At 43.5% G+C, this 13293-nt stretch overlaps 1 pseudogene; it reads left to right on the top strand.

The window, feature by feature from the left end:
• The first annotated feature begins 8509 nt into the window (after positions 1 to 8509).
• LOC139019209 (U6 spliceosomal RNA) lies at positions 8510 to 8609 on the top strand (annotated as a pseudogene).
• The last annotated feature ends 4684 nt before the right edge of the window (positions 8610 to 13293 follow it).

Genomic DNA, 13293 nt, shown 5'->3' with positions numbered 1-13293 from the left:
AGAGAGAGAGACAAAGAGAGAGAGAGAGACAGAGAGAGAGAGAGAAAGAAATATGGTCAAAAAAAATCTCTTTTTAGAGATTTATAATGAACATTAGCATATTACATAATATAAGTCCCACATATCTATGTTCCTATATTGAACATAGTTATAAACACTGGGACTACCACAATGAATGAAAAACAAAGTCCTTGCTTGCATGGAGTTGACATTCTAATAGGGGATATCAAGCAATAAATAAGTTCTAAGGAGAAAAATTAAGCAGAGAGATATCAGAAAAGGGAGAATATTGGGTGTGGTGTTTTTTTTTATAGAGAGAGGCCAGCAGAGACCTCATTGACAAAGTGACATTTGAGCAGAGACTGAAGGGAGAAAGCCATGTGGCTTTCAGGAGGATGAGCACTCAGGGCAGAGGAAGCAGTATGTGCAAAGGCCCTAGGGTAGGAGTGTGTTTGACAGGTATTGGGTACAGTGAAGAGTTTAGTGTCGGCTGCAGTGGTATAAGCAAAGGGGGGAGTGATAGGAGACAAAATGGGAGAGGAAGCCAGAGCTAAATCAAGTAGCTATTTTGGCTCAAACCTGGAGTGAAATAAGATGCAATTAGATGTTTCAGAGCAGAGCTGTAAGATGATCAAACTCACAATTCAACATCTCTCTTGCTGTTGTGTTTTACACAGAATAGATGATGGAGGCAAGGGTAGAAGCAGGGAGACCAATTAGTAGACAACTTCAAACTTCCAGCAGACAAATGATGGTGCTTTGGATCAAGGGGACTGCAATGAAGGTTGTGAGACATGATCAGAATCTGGAGATATAATGAAGGTAGAACCAGGTGCATGAGGAAAAAAAGAGTTCAAGGACAACTCCAAGATTTCTGGCCTGAAGGATGGAGTCACCCAGGGAAGTGGAAATAGAAAAAGAAGAGGTCTGAATTCTGAGCTCTGAGGAAGTTTAATGTTTAGAGGTCAGGAAGATGTGGAGGAATCAGCAATGGTTGCTGAAAAAAATGAAGAAATAATGGTATCTGGGAAGCCAAGCAAAGAAAGCATCTCAAGAAGGAAGAAGTGATCCTTCCTTAAATGCTGCCGTGAGGACAATAAAATAATAAATTAAAATGGATCACTGGGCCCTGGCCAGCTAGCTCAGCTGGTTAGAGCATCCTCCCAATATGCCAAGATTAAGAATACAATCCCTGCCCTGACCGGTTTGGCTCAGTGGATAGAGCATCAGCCTGCGGACTGAAGAGTCCCGGGTCCGATTCCAGTCAAGGGCATGTACCTTGGTTGCGGACACATCCCCGGTAGGGGGTGTGCAGGAGGCAGCTGATCGATATTTCTCTCTCATTGATGTTTCTAACTCTCTGTCCCTATCCCTTCCTCTCTGTAAAAAATCAATAAAAAATATATTAAAAAAGAAAAAAAGAAATTTCTTTCAAACCAAATGGACCACTGGATTTGACAAAGTAGGAGCCATTGGTGAACTTGTGGACTGATAAGGATAAAAACTCAATGAGAGCAGATTCCAGAGAGAGTGGGAAACTCAACAACAACAAAACGAACAACCCGATGGAAAATGTGAAAGGACCTGAATAGACATCCTCCAAAGTTACAGAAACAGCCAAAAAGCACATGAAAAGATGTTCAATATCATTAACCAGTAGGGAAATGCCAATCAAAACCATAACAAAATACCACTTCACATCTACTAAGGTAGCTAGGGAAAAAAAAGCAACCAATATCAACTACTGGTAAGGGTGCAAGAAAACTGGAACCCTTGTGCATTGCTGGTGGTGATGAAAAATGGCCCAGCCACTTGGTCCAAGCCTCCAATAGTCTGGTGTTCCTCAAAAAGTGAGACATGGAATTACCGTTTGACCCAGCAATTCCATTCCTACAGATATGCCTGAGTGTACTGAGAACAGATATTCAAATACCTAAATATGAATGTTCATAGCCCCGCTGTTCACAACAGCCAAAGGTGGAAACAACCCAAATACCCAAGGATGGTTAAATGGATAAACACAATGTTCTATATACATACAGTGGGATGTTCTAGGCAATAAAAAGGCATGAAATTCTGATGCATGCTACATTATGGATGAACCTTGAAAATCTTACGCTAGGTGAAATAAGGTCAACATAGTGTATGACTCCATTTATATAAAATATATAAAATAAGCCCTAGGCTCAGTGGATAAGGCGTCAGCCTGCGGACTGAAGAGTCCCAGGTTCGGTTCCCGCCAAGGGCACATGCCTGAGTTGCGGGCTCGATCCCCAGTGTGGGGCGTGCAGGAGGCAGCCAATCAATGATTCTCTCTCATCATTGATGTTTCTATCTCTCTCTCTCCTTCTCCCTTCTTCTCTGAAATCAATAAAGAAATATATTTTAAAAATATATATACAAAATAAGAAATCTATAGAGACAGTCCTGTGCTTAAACAGATAACAGGGGATAAAAAGTATCTCTTACTCCTCTTTTTTAATGCAGAAATGATGATGGAGGGGCCAGGTCTGGAGGCCCGCAGGGGAGCACCCAGTAAGAGGAAAGGACAGCAGAGTGGCACAGCTGCCCGAATCTGAGCTTTGGAGTCAGATTCCCACTCCAGCTGAGTGATCCTACCTAGGCCGATGAGTCTCTGAGCTACATCATAAAAATGGGTGGAGGGGCCATTACCTGCCTCTCAAGGATGCCACGAGGATTAATGACGATAAGCACTTAGCACTCAGCTTCTCGCGTATAACAGGTGCCCAGTGTAAGGAGGCAATCGTCACTGTTAGCCAGTCAGCCCTGTCAAATGGGCCAAGTGAAAAGTGGTACAGCCAAAACCCTGACAGCTCCAGGTACCCAACCACCTGCGCGCCAGGATGGCCGCCGGGAATCTCAGAGCTAATACACCTTGCTCTCACTGACAGTCAGGGACTGCCTCCGTCAAGATGTAACTTGACCCCTTTAGCTCAAGCGTAAATGAGTGTTTCTAGCTCCTAGGTTTATATGCCACAAATAAAGGCCCCTCCCCTTCTTTTTTTTTTTTTAATATATTTTATTGATTTTTTACAGAGAGGAAGGGAGAGAGATAGAGAGTTAGAAACATCGATGAGAGAGAAACATCGATCAGCTGCCTCCTGCACACCTCCAACTGGGGATGTGCCCGCAACCCAGGTACATGCCCTTGACCGGAATCGAACCTGGGACCTTTCAGTCCGCAGGCCGACGCTCTATCCACTGAGCCAAACCAGTTCCGGCTGGCCCCTCCCCTTCTTATAAAACAGTACAGTTCACACAAGCTGCCATGTAGCCCAGTATCACGTTTTTTACTTTTGAAATTTTTTTAGACTTACTGAAAATTACACGAACGCTACAGAGAGTTCAGTACCCTCCAGCCAGCTTTCTCTTACATAACCACGATACACACTATCAGCTACTCCACAGACCTTCTTTGAAAGCTGCCAGCCTTGCCTCTGATGTTCCTTTTCTCCTCCAGGACCCAATCCTGCAGTTCGTTCTCAAGTCAATGAGACACTTCCCTCTTGACATCTGCAAAGGGACCTGGTCAGGTATTTTGTAGGATGTCCCTCAGTTTGGGTTTGTCTGGTATTTTTTCATGATCGAGTGAGGTTGTGCATTTTTGGTGAAAATCCCCCAGATGTGAGGTTTGCCCTTCTCAGTGCATCAGAAGATGGGGTACACGTCGCTACACCGCCTTACTGGTGCTGTCCCCTTTGGCCATTTGGCTAGGGTGTTGTCTTGCTGGGTTTCTCCACCCATATGAATATGACATTTGGTGCAGAATGAAACAGAATTCCAGCCTTTCCCCTGATCATGTGGAAATAAGTGCATGTTTTCATCCACATTCTCACATCTGTATGCCGCTAGATGCAATCGAGCCCAGCACGTAAAGGGTTTATTCTTGTTTCTTCTTTTAATCATATTCTAGAATATTTTCTCCTCAAATATGTTTAAAATACAAGAATTTTAGCTACATCCTCAGCCCATAGCACCTGCTCCCTTGCTCATTCACAGCTACATCCAGCATCCCTTCACACCCTAAGGGCCCCCAAACCCCCTATCAGAACTCGGGTATCAAAATTTCTGCCCATGATGAGCTCATATTCAAGGCTCTTTACAACCATCATCTCTATTTCCCACTACTGTGAAGATAGGTGTTATTAGCTGCTTTTGAGAGAATGAGGAAAGCTCAGAGAGTTTAAGTACTTTACCCAGATCTGAAAATGAGTAAGCGGGAGAGCAGAAATTCACACTCAAGGCCATCTGATGCTCAGCCTTCTGACACAATACCAACCTGCAATATTAAGTCTGATCAATGTGAGAAGAAACAGCTTCTCTGCGATCCAACTCCCCAAGCACTAATAAAAAGGTATAATCCTATCATAACGACAACCACTTTTTCTATGCTGTGTATGTGGTCCTTCCCTGGACCTTTTCTTTCTAAATTCTGTAACAGCTATGAGATGGGCAACATGTACCCCATTTCACAGAGGTCAGACACAGCAAATCACATGCCCAAGATCAGAAACCAAAACCAAATCCAAAAACCTGACCTAAATCTGACCATACCTCTAATTTACAGAAAATACAACACAAAGACACTATCACCAAAATCCAAGCTGATAAATCCTGTAAGACAAACCACCTGGTTTCCTTTTCTTTGCACTTTTATGTGAAAAAAAAATAGAGATAAAGCACCGATCAATCAAAAGAAACTTAAGACATTTAAGATGTGGACCTTATTTGGACCCTGATTCAGACTGTAAAAACAAAAAGAAAATGTATAACATTGTTATTCTATTGGGAATGTACCCAGAAATCTGATATTAAAAAATTATTAATTTACTCAGATGTGATAGTGATATCTTGGTTGTTTTTAAAAACTTCCTATCTTTTACAGATTCATGTTGAAATATCTATGAATGAAAATAATATGACATCTTGGATTTTATTTAAAATGGTATTGGGGGAAGAGTAACAGGGGGTGCTACTGTTGAAACAAATTGGGCATTCGTTAATAAATGATGGGTTCATTATACCATCCCTCATATTTTGTGTATATTTGAAATCCTCTATAATAAAATATTACCCAAAAAATGTCCACGATCACACATACTACAAATGAGGGGCAGAATCAGGACTTGAACTCAAGTGACTCAAGTTCAAATGTTGTCTTCCTCCCACTCTTGCTCCTGCAACTGATGTCTTTCCTATATATTCATCCCATTTCAAATCTTATATTCCAAAAGGAAATGCCACAACAAATTATTCATATACACCCGAAGTTTCTTCTATGAAAGCTACAGTACAAAGCACAAAATATAGCTGTTAGAGAAACAAGTATTAGCAGGAAGATCCCTTGATACACCATGGTGACAGAGAAACACTTTCAACACCTGCACTTCTTTTGCTGCAAATTCAGAGAGAAAATCAGCAGAGAATGGGCCAACCAAGAGAACCAAGAGTCCCCTAAGTGACACATCTTTACAATAGACCTTGAGGACCAAGAAGAGCTATTTTGTAAGAAAGAGAAAAGATTCTCTCTGCTCTAGATAATAAGACCTATGAACACTTTAAAAAGTGCCCTTGGGTTCATTAATTCCTCCTAGGCTCCCAAAACTTCCTTGAGATAAAATTAGATCACATATTAAGATCCCTACCCTACACAGGATGCAAATGAGATATAAAGAGGTCAAGATTTGATACCTGGACGGGACTCAAAGCCAAGATTTCATTCATTCATTCATTCATTCATTCAACAAGCACTGACTCCCTGCCCGCTTTCTATTCTAAGTGCTGGATATACAGAGATACTGGAGACCCAAGGTCTCTGGACTAGAGGGGTTTAAGCTTCCCCACACCCTGCACAGAGTCCAGGAGGGAAGCACTTCCCCAACCCCTTCTCCCACCCAATCCCCATCCTGAGTCCCACAGACATCCAGGATTCTGCAAAAGCAGGCTGGCTGTGGGTGGCTCCTAAGGGCACTGTGTATTTAAAGCTTGAATGAAGATCATCCTTATCCTGGTTGAATCCCTTCTGTTTGCCCTTCTCATCAGCATCCAGAGCAGGGTATGTACTTCCACATGTAATAAAAGACCAAACCAGAAAAGGAATGGTGCCAACTTTTTCCAAGATAAATGAATCACATTTATGTCATTCAGCTAATAGTTATTGAGCACTTACTATAAGCCAGGGACATGGGTGACCAGATTAATGAAAATAAGACAGTCTCAGCAGTCCAGGAGCCTACATTGAGCAGGGGCTATAATCACATACACAGTAGCCAGAGGGACAGTGTGGTTTGTGCAATGTACCATTGGGTTTTTCAACACCAAACAACTTTGCGAAGCCATAAGCTTTTCCTTGTTTTTAATGACAACGTCCACTGACCTCCATCTCACAATAAGCCACATGTGTCATATACTATAAATTTAACTCAGAAAGAGGAGGGGACCTGGGGAGGTTGAAAAGGGTGTATTATAATTGATCAAACTATAAGGACTGGCATCTCATGTTTTAAAGCTTATTTTAAAAGAACCGCATGTTTAGGGATCACATCCAGCTGGGGGGTGGGAGTGGGGAAGAAAAGTCTCAGGGTGGATGGAGCTTCTGAGGAAGACGTGGAAGGAGGCAAGAATCCTAGCAGGCAAGCTGGTGTGGGAGGACATTCCTAAGTGGTCCAAGCAAAATGACAAAGGGCAAGAAAAGGGCAAAACACACCCTGGACACTAAGGATGCAATGCATTTGGAGGAAGCACACAGGGCAATGGCTGTTTGTCATGTGTGTGACTAAGCGTCACCTGGGGACGCTATGGACCATCCTGTACCCCACTCTCAGGGATTCTGACTCAGAAAGTCAAAAGGGTGGGTCCTGGAAATCAGCATGTATAGGTGGATCCGGATGACACTCTGGGAATCAGTAGAGCAAGAGGCATGGAGAGAGCGGGCAGGAGAGGTGGCCACGCTTAGCTCTGGAACACGTACTTCACAGGGCAGGGATTGCATGGACAAATGTCATACCATCACTGTGATCAGAATTACATTTGAAGAGTGTGAATCTCGGTCAGGCCTGTGTTGCTCAGTGGTTGAGTGTCAACCTATGAACCAGGAGATCACAGTTTAATTACTGGTCAGGGCACATGCCTGGGTTGCAGATTTGGTCCTCAGTGAGGGGCTTGCAGGAGGCAGCCGATCAAGGATTCTCTCTCACCGTTGATGTTTCTATCTCTTTCTAAAATCAATTTTTAAGAAATTTTTTTTAAAAGAGTGTGGATCTCAAAGTGTGGTCCCCTGTTCAGCAGCAGCAGCACCTAGGAACTTGTTAGAAATGCAAATTATCAGACCCCGCCTCACATCTACTGCATCATATTGGCGACGGTGTGTGACGGTCAAAACCACATTAAAGTTCCCACCAATTCCATTCCCGGCTAACTTCACATTATTACTGTTATCAACCCTTCCTCCCCTAAAACATGGATGGCGTGCTGCAAACCAGCTTGTACTTGAGTGACTTACTAATCTGCTCTGTAAATCACTAACCTTTAATGTTTGACCAAGGGTCTGTAAATGTATTAAAGTGATGGCGTTCAGTCAATACTTCTCAAACTTGAATGTGCACACGAGTCACCTGGAGATCTCGCGAGAATGCAGATCCTGAATCCGTAAGTCTGAGGTAGGGCCTAGGACTTCGAGTTCCTAACAAGTTTCAAGATGATGCTATTGCTACTGGTCCACAGCCCACACTGGGAGTAGCAAGAAATCCTATGATTCTAGCAGTTTAAAAGCCCGTGTTAGGACACCACCTCCCTACCAACAGGGCTTTCCTCTCAGATCTGGCCCCCAGCCCCTCTGCCCACACCCCGTGTCTTCCCTTTCTCCTAGTCAGCCACTGAGTCAATACTTCCAGGGACACAATCCCGAGTGGGAGGAGGGGCTTTCTGTGCCCACCATATCCACAGAGGGAGTTAACGGCCCTCCCCAAGCACTCTCCATGCGCCTCCAGAGGGGCTTTGGCAGTCAGCAGGCTCTGGCTCATTTGTTTGCAGAGCTAACTATCCATTATTTAAAACAAACGATCAGCTTGAGCTGCGTGTGGGGCTGCAAATCAACAGTCATTCCTCAGGGCTGGAGGGGCCCCTGTTACACTCCCGTGAGTCCCACCAGTGGAGAACAGTCAAAATCCCAGCTGAGACCACTGCGCTGACTCGGTGGAGACCCGTGACGCCTGCAGAGAGCACACCCCTAACTCACAGGAGTGGGGTGTCAGCCTGCTGCACACTGCGCCAGGTGCTGCTCCATGAGCTCATCAAATAGTTCGTGGTTATGAAACGTTTCAGCTAAAAAAAACTGCAGAGTTGCAGCTCAAGTCTTCGCTGTAAATATTTATTAACTGCAACCATGAGACACAGCTTCTCTATCACTTCAGGATCCGGTTTCTGGTTTTTTCCCTGCAGGGTAGCTCAAATCCCACTCCCTCCATCTCTCCCTAAAAAGGTATTTCTTGTGCTCGCTTCAGCAGCATATATATTAAAATTAATAGAGAAGATTAGCATGGCCCCTGGGCAAGGATGGCACGCAAATTCATGAAGCGTTCCATTTTTTTTTTATTTTACAGAGAGGAAGGGAGAGGGATAGAGAGTTAGAAACATGGATGAGAGAGAAACATTGATCAGCTGTCTCCTGCACAACCCCCACTGGGGATGTGCCCGCAACCAAGGTACATGCCCTTGACCGGAATCGAACCCAAGATCCCTCAGTCCGCAGGCCGATGCTCTATCCACTGAGCCAAACCGGTTAGGGCCCATATTTTTTTTAAAAAATTATTTCTTAGTTAAAACACTGTTGTATGAAAATCCACATGACCTCTATAAGAACAGCTCCACTAAAATTAGTAAAAGGTTTCTGAGATGTAAATTAAGAGTCTTACCATTTGAGTTGGATGAGTGGGGAGTAGCTTTGCGGATGCTTTTTCTGTACACGAGATCGTAAAATGATTTAATCACTGGGGAATATTTATCACAATACTGTCAGGCAATGCACTGTAAGATTTATGCAGCTAAAAGCTCGAGTGTACGATATAAAGAGATTGCTCAGATGTTTTGGACCTATTGGCCCAGCTCCAATTTTATTACATGGAGGTTTAATATTATAATACGTTCTCTTTGAAGGATCAGCCTGCCTCAATTGCCTTCTCCTGCTGAAAAAAAAAAGCCATTCAACAAATTCTACTTAATTGTACACTTAACAAAGGACAAAAAAAATAGCACCATCCCAATGACTCTCTAAGGAAGGAGAGGGGAAAAGTCTAAGGAATAATAAATCTGAAAAGATGAGGGAAAACAGACTGAGAATAGAAACACTTTGCGCCTCCAAAATGGATTCAAGAACCACCAACATATCCGTAGTGTAAGCAGAAACCATCAAGCATAAAGATGGGCTAATGAAAATTTCAAGGTATGATTACAATTAGATAGCTATGCACCAAACCCACTACTCAGTTCTCACAAAGCTTGCCGCTCAGCACTGAAGCAATAACAAAATTTTTAGGCTGCCCATTTTTATTTCTATGTTGAGAGGCAAATGTAAGAGAAAACCATCAAGGATATAGGGCAAGCCCCTGGCATGGAAGATAAGAGACCTGAATTCTAGTCTCAGACTCTCAGAGAATCTACAACAGAAGCTCAGACGGGGCACGGGGCAGTTCCCCGGGGCTTCATGTAAAATTCCGTTTGCCATTATTTTCCTGGATCTCCATGCAATGCTGTTCCCACCCCTCTGCAGGCCTACAAAGGACTGCTTATACTTTTGAAAAAATACAAACTCTCCCCATGAATCCTTTCATCGCTGAGCACCGACCCAGACAACCTCCAGCACAACATTCTTGGACCCATCTACGGCAGAGGCCCAAAAGCCAATTAAAATTTCCAATGGGACAGAGACGTGTCCACCTTCTCCTCTAGCACATCTACCCCCAGTGCCCAGAGCGCGAGCCGGGCCACTGGTGTGGACTCAGTATCTCTAAGTAATGAAGGAAAGATTCCACGAGCCACTCGTCATATAAAGCCATGACGAAAATTCCGAGAAAGGTCACGGGCCATGTCAGTTCATTTATTCAACAAATATTTACTGAGCTCCTAGTTTGGATGCTGGTTTATTCCAATAAACAAAACAGCCCCTGCCTTCAAGGAGCTGAGAAAGCATACAATAAACAAATAGTACATGGCAGGTGGTGAACGTTGCCATAGAGAAAAGCAAGGCAGGATAAGACAGATGGGGAGCTCCCTAAAGTAGGACGGTTAGAGTAGGAGGAAATTTCTGGCGAGCATTTGAGCAGAAACCCGAGAATGTAAAAAATGCAGGCGAGAGATGATATAGGGAAAGCACACAGCAAATGCAAAGACCCAGCAACGAGGCCAGATGCAGAAACAGCAGATGAGGTCGAGGAAAAGGCTGGAGGTGGGGAGCAGATAGTACAAGGCAACGTTCTTCAAACTGGGGGTTACAGCCCACATGTGAGTCACGAAAGCAATTTATCAAGTCACAACCTGCACCTTTAAAAATGAAACAGGACAGAATCAAACAGAAAGTACCTGTGGGCACTGCCTGTAGTAAGACTGAGCATTGTGTGGAGAAACTTTGGCGCTGCATGTATGTGCATGTGCTCACATACATGTGCGTCTGTGCTGAGGCACAATATAAAGTATGCGTCTCACAGTGAGTTATGGTCAAAAAGTTTGAAAACATACATGTAGTACTTTACAGATCTGCACTGTGCAATATGCTATCCACTAGCCATGGGTGACTATTAATTTAAATGAACAAAAATTAAACAAAATTTAAAATTCAGTTGCTCAGTCGCGCGAGGCCCATTTTAAGTGCTCGGTAGCCACATGTGGCCAGTGGCTAAAGTGCTGGACAGAGAAACCATAAAACATTTCCAGCAGAACAGCGTTCTCCCCAAGAGCACAGTTGCAGGTCATTCTCTCTCTGAGTTTGTGACCCCACTGTCCCCCGAGAGACTTATAAGTGTGTCCAAGATGATCAGCTGAAAGGGTTTTCTGAATAGAAGGCTCCGAATTTATACTGTCTCATAATCCAGCTGGCACCCAGCTGCAGATAAAACCAAAATATACTGCAAGTCACCCTGACACCTACCAGCCACATGCACGGGCTGGTGCGGATCCGTCTGCCTCGACTGCCTTCTCCACAAACCGACTATTAATATTTGTTTTGAATTCTAAAACCCCAGAGGAGGGCACTTCAGGAATGGGCAGCTGACCAGTTGTGATTTTTAAAAATCCATTTCCTGGCCCTGTAAAAAGGGCTGAAACCAAATCCAGTGGAGGCATCATACTCCCACGTGGGGCTCTAATGGTTACCAATCAGTGTTATGAGAAGTCCCGCAGGCCGAGGAGGCAGGGACACATCACATGGAGGGTTTTCGGGACCCCTAACTCGGGTATCCACCCCACCTCAGGATCGGTGCTCACGCTGTGTTGTCTGCGGCTGGTTGCTGCTGGGAAGGGTCTCTTAAACGTGTCTGCAGCTCCTTCCTTCTGGCCCTCTCCAATGGCAACAGTGTAAGGAAGCCTATTGTTGAAAGGGTCCTATCTCGGGCTCTGACTTGCTGTGTAGCTTAGAAAGGCTAAACGACTGTGCGAGCTTGAACTGTATGGTCCAGGGACAGAGGACAGGGGTGTGGCTAGTCCACTGGGTTCCCCAAACCGAAGCTGCTCCCTCTTAGAACCAGCAGGAGCAATGCTCACCTTACGGTCACAGCTTCCACTGCCGCAGGACCTTGGCCCTTCCTGCTGCATTCTGGATGATGGACTTGCCTTCTGGGCCCAGGTGTAGGCAGGCAAAGAAGGATCCCCAGTAAGCACGTTACCAAAGGATAATACATCCATACATTCGAAAGCCAGTTTCAGAACAAGTAGTGCGACACCTAAGACTGACAATGGAGTGGAATATTTGAAATTGGGATGGTCTGTGAAAATCCATCATGTATGGGCATCACATTCAGGCAATCCAGGTGCATATTGTGCAATCCAGTGTCTAATACAGTCAGTGCCTAGAACAGTGGTTCTCAACCTGTGGGTCGGGACCCCTTTGGTGGTCGAACGACCCTTTCACAGGGGTCGCCTAAGACCATCCTGCATATCAGATATTTACATTACGATTCATAACAGTAGCAACATTACAGTTTTGAAGTAGCAACGAAAACAATTTTATGGTTGGGTCACAATATGAGGAACTGTATTTAAAGGGTCAGAAGGTTGAGAACCACTGGCCTAGAACATGGGCGGGGGGAACACTCAATAAATATTTTTGAATGAGGAAATAAGTGGATGATTCAGTATAAAATATATAATGTTCTGCACTGACCTAATCTGTCTACAACTTCATTTGTCTTTTTATTTGGAGCAGGAAGCAGGGAAAAGTAGATTTGCCTTACCTAATATTTTGCCAGTCTTATCTGTAATGCACAGAGGAATAAAACCATAAAGGAAAAGATTCATTGATTTGACTATATTAAATGTCAGGTGTCAAAAAACACCATAAAATTTTAAAGGCAAATAATAAATTGGGGGAAATACTTGCAAGGCCCATGATAAAGGGCCTTGATAAAGACTGAATATTATGACTCTATAAAGAGGTCTTAAAATTAACAAGATATAAAGTACCTTAGCAGAAAATGGACAACAGATATGAATAGATTCTACACACACACACACGCACACACACACACACCACAAATAACTAATAAACACATGAAAAAACAAAGTTCAACTTCTCTGCTGGTGATCACATTAAAACAATAATATGAAACCATTTTCAACTATCAAACTGGCAAAGGTCTTCTGTTGTTTTGCTTTTTAATGACAATACTCAACACTGGCAAGAGTGTGGAGAAATGGGTTCCCTCCTACACTGTTCATACACTTATGAAAGGTAGTTTGATAACATGTGCCAAAAGCCTTAAACATGTGCATTCCTTTTGATCCAGTAATTCTATTCCAGGAATTTATTCTAAGGGAGTAATCAGAGCCATAAGCAATTATTTATGTGAAAGTCATTCATCAGATGTTTATGGTAGGGGACAGCAGAAGTCACCTATAAATCCATCAGTAGAAGGGCTGTTAAGTGAACTATATTACTAGCCTATGATAGAAACTATGCATCATTTTTTAAAGTCTTTTTATAATAACCAAGAGAAGAAACCCAAACATCCACCAAATTATGAATGGATTTTAAAAAGTGGTATACACATATGATGGAATATTATT

The sequence above is a fragment of the Myotis yumanensis genome, unplaced genomic scaffold (assembly GCF_028538775.1).
Source record: "Myotis yumanensis isolate MYYU_CA2020_CCGP unplaced genomic scaffold, mMyoYum1.0.hap1 SCAF_10, whole genome shotgun sequence".
Taxonomy (NCBI): Eukaryota; Metazoa; Chordata; class Mammalia; order Chiroptera; family Vespertilionidae; genus Myotis; species Myotis yumanensis.
This window is presented reverse-complemented; position numbering and strand designations above follow the sequence as displayed.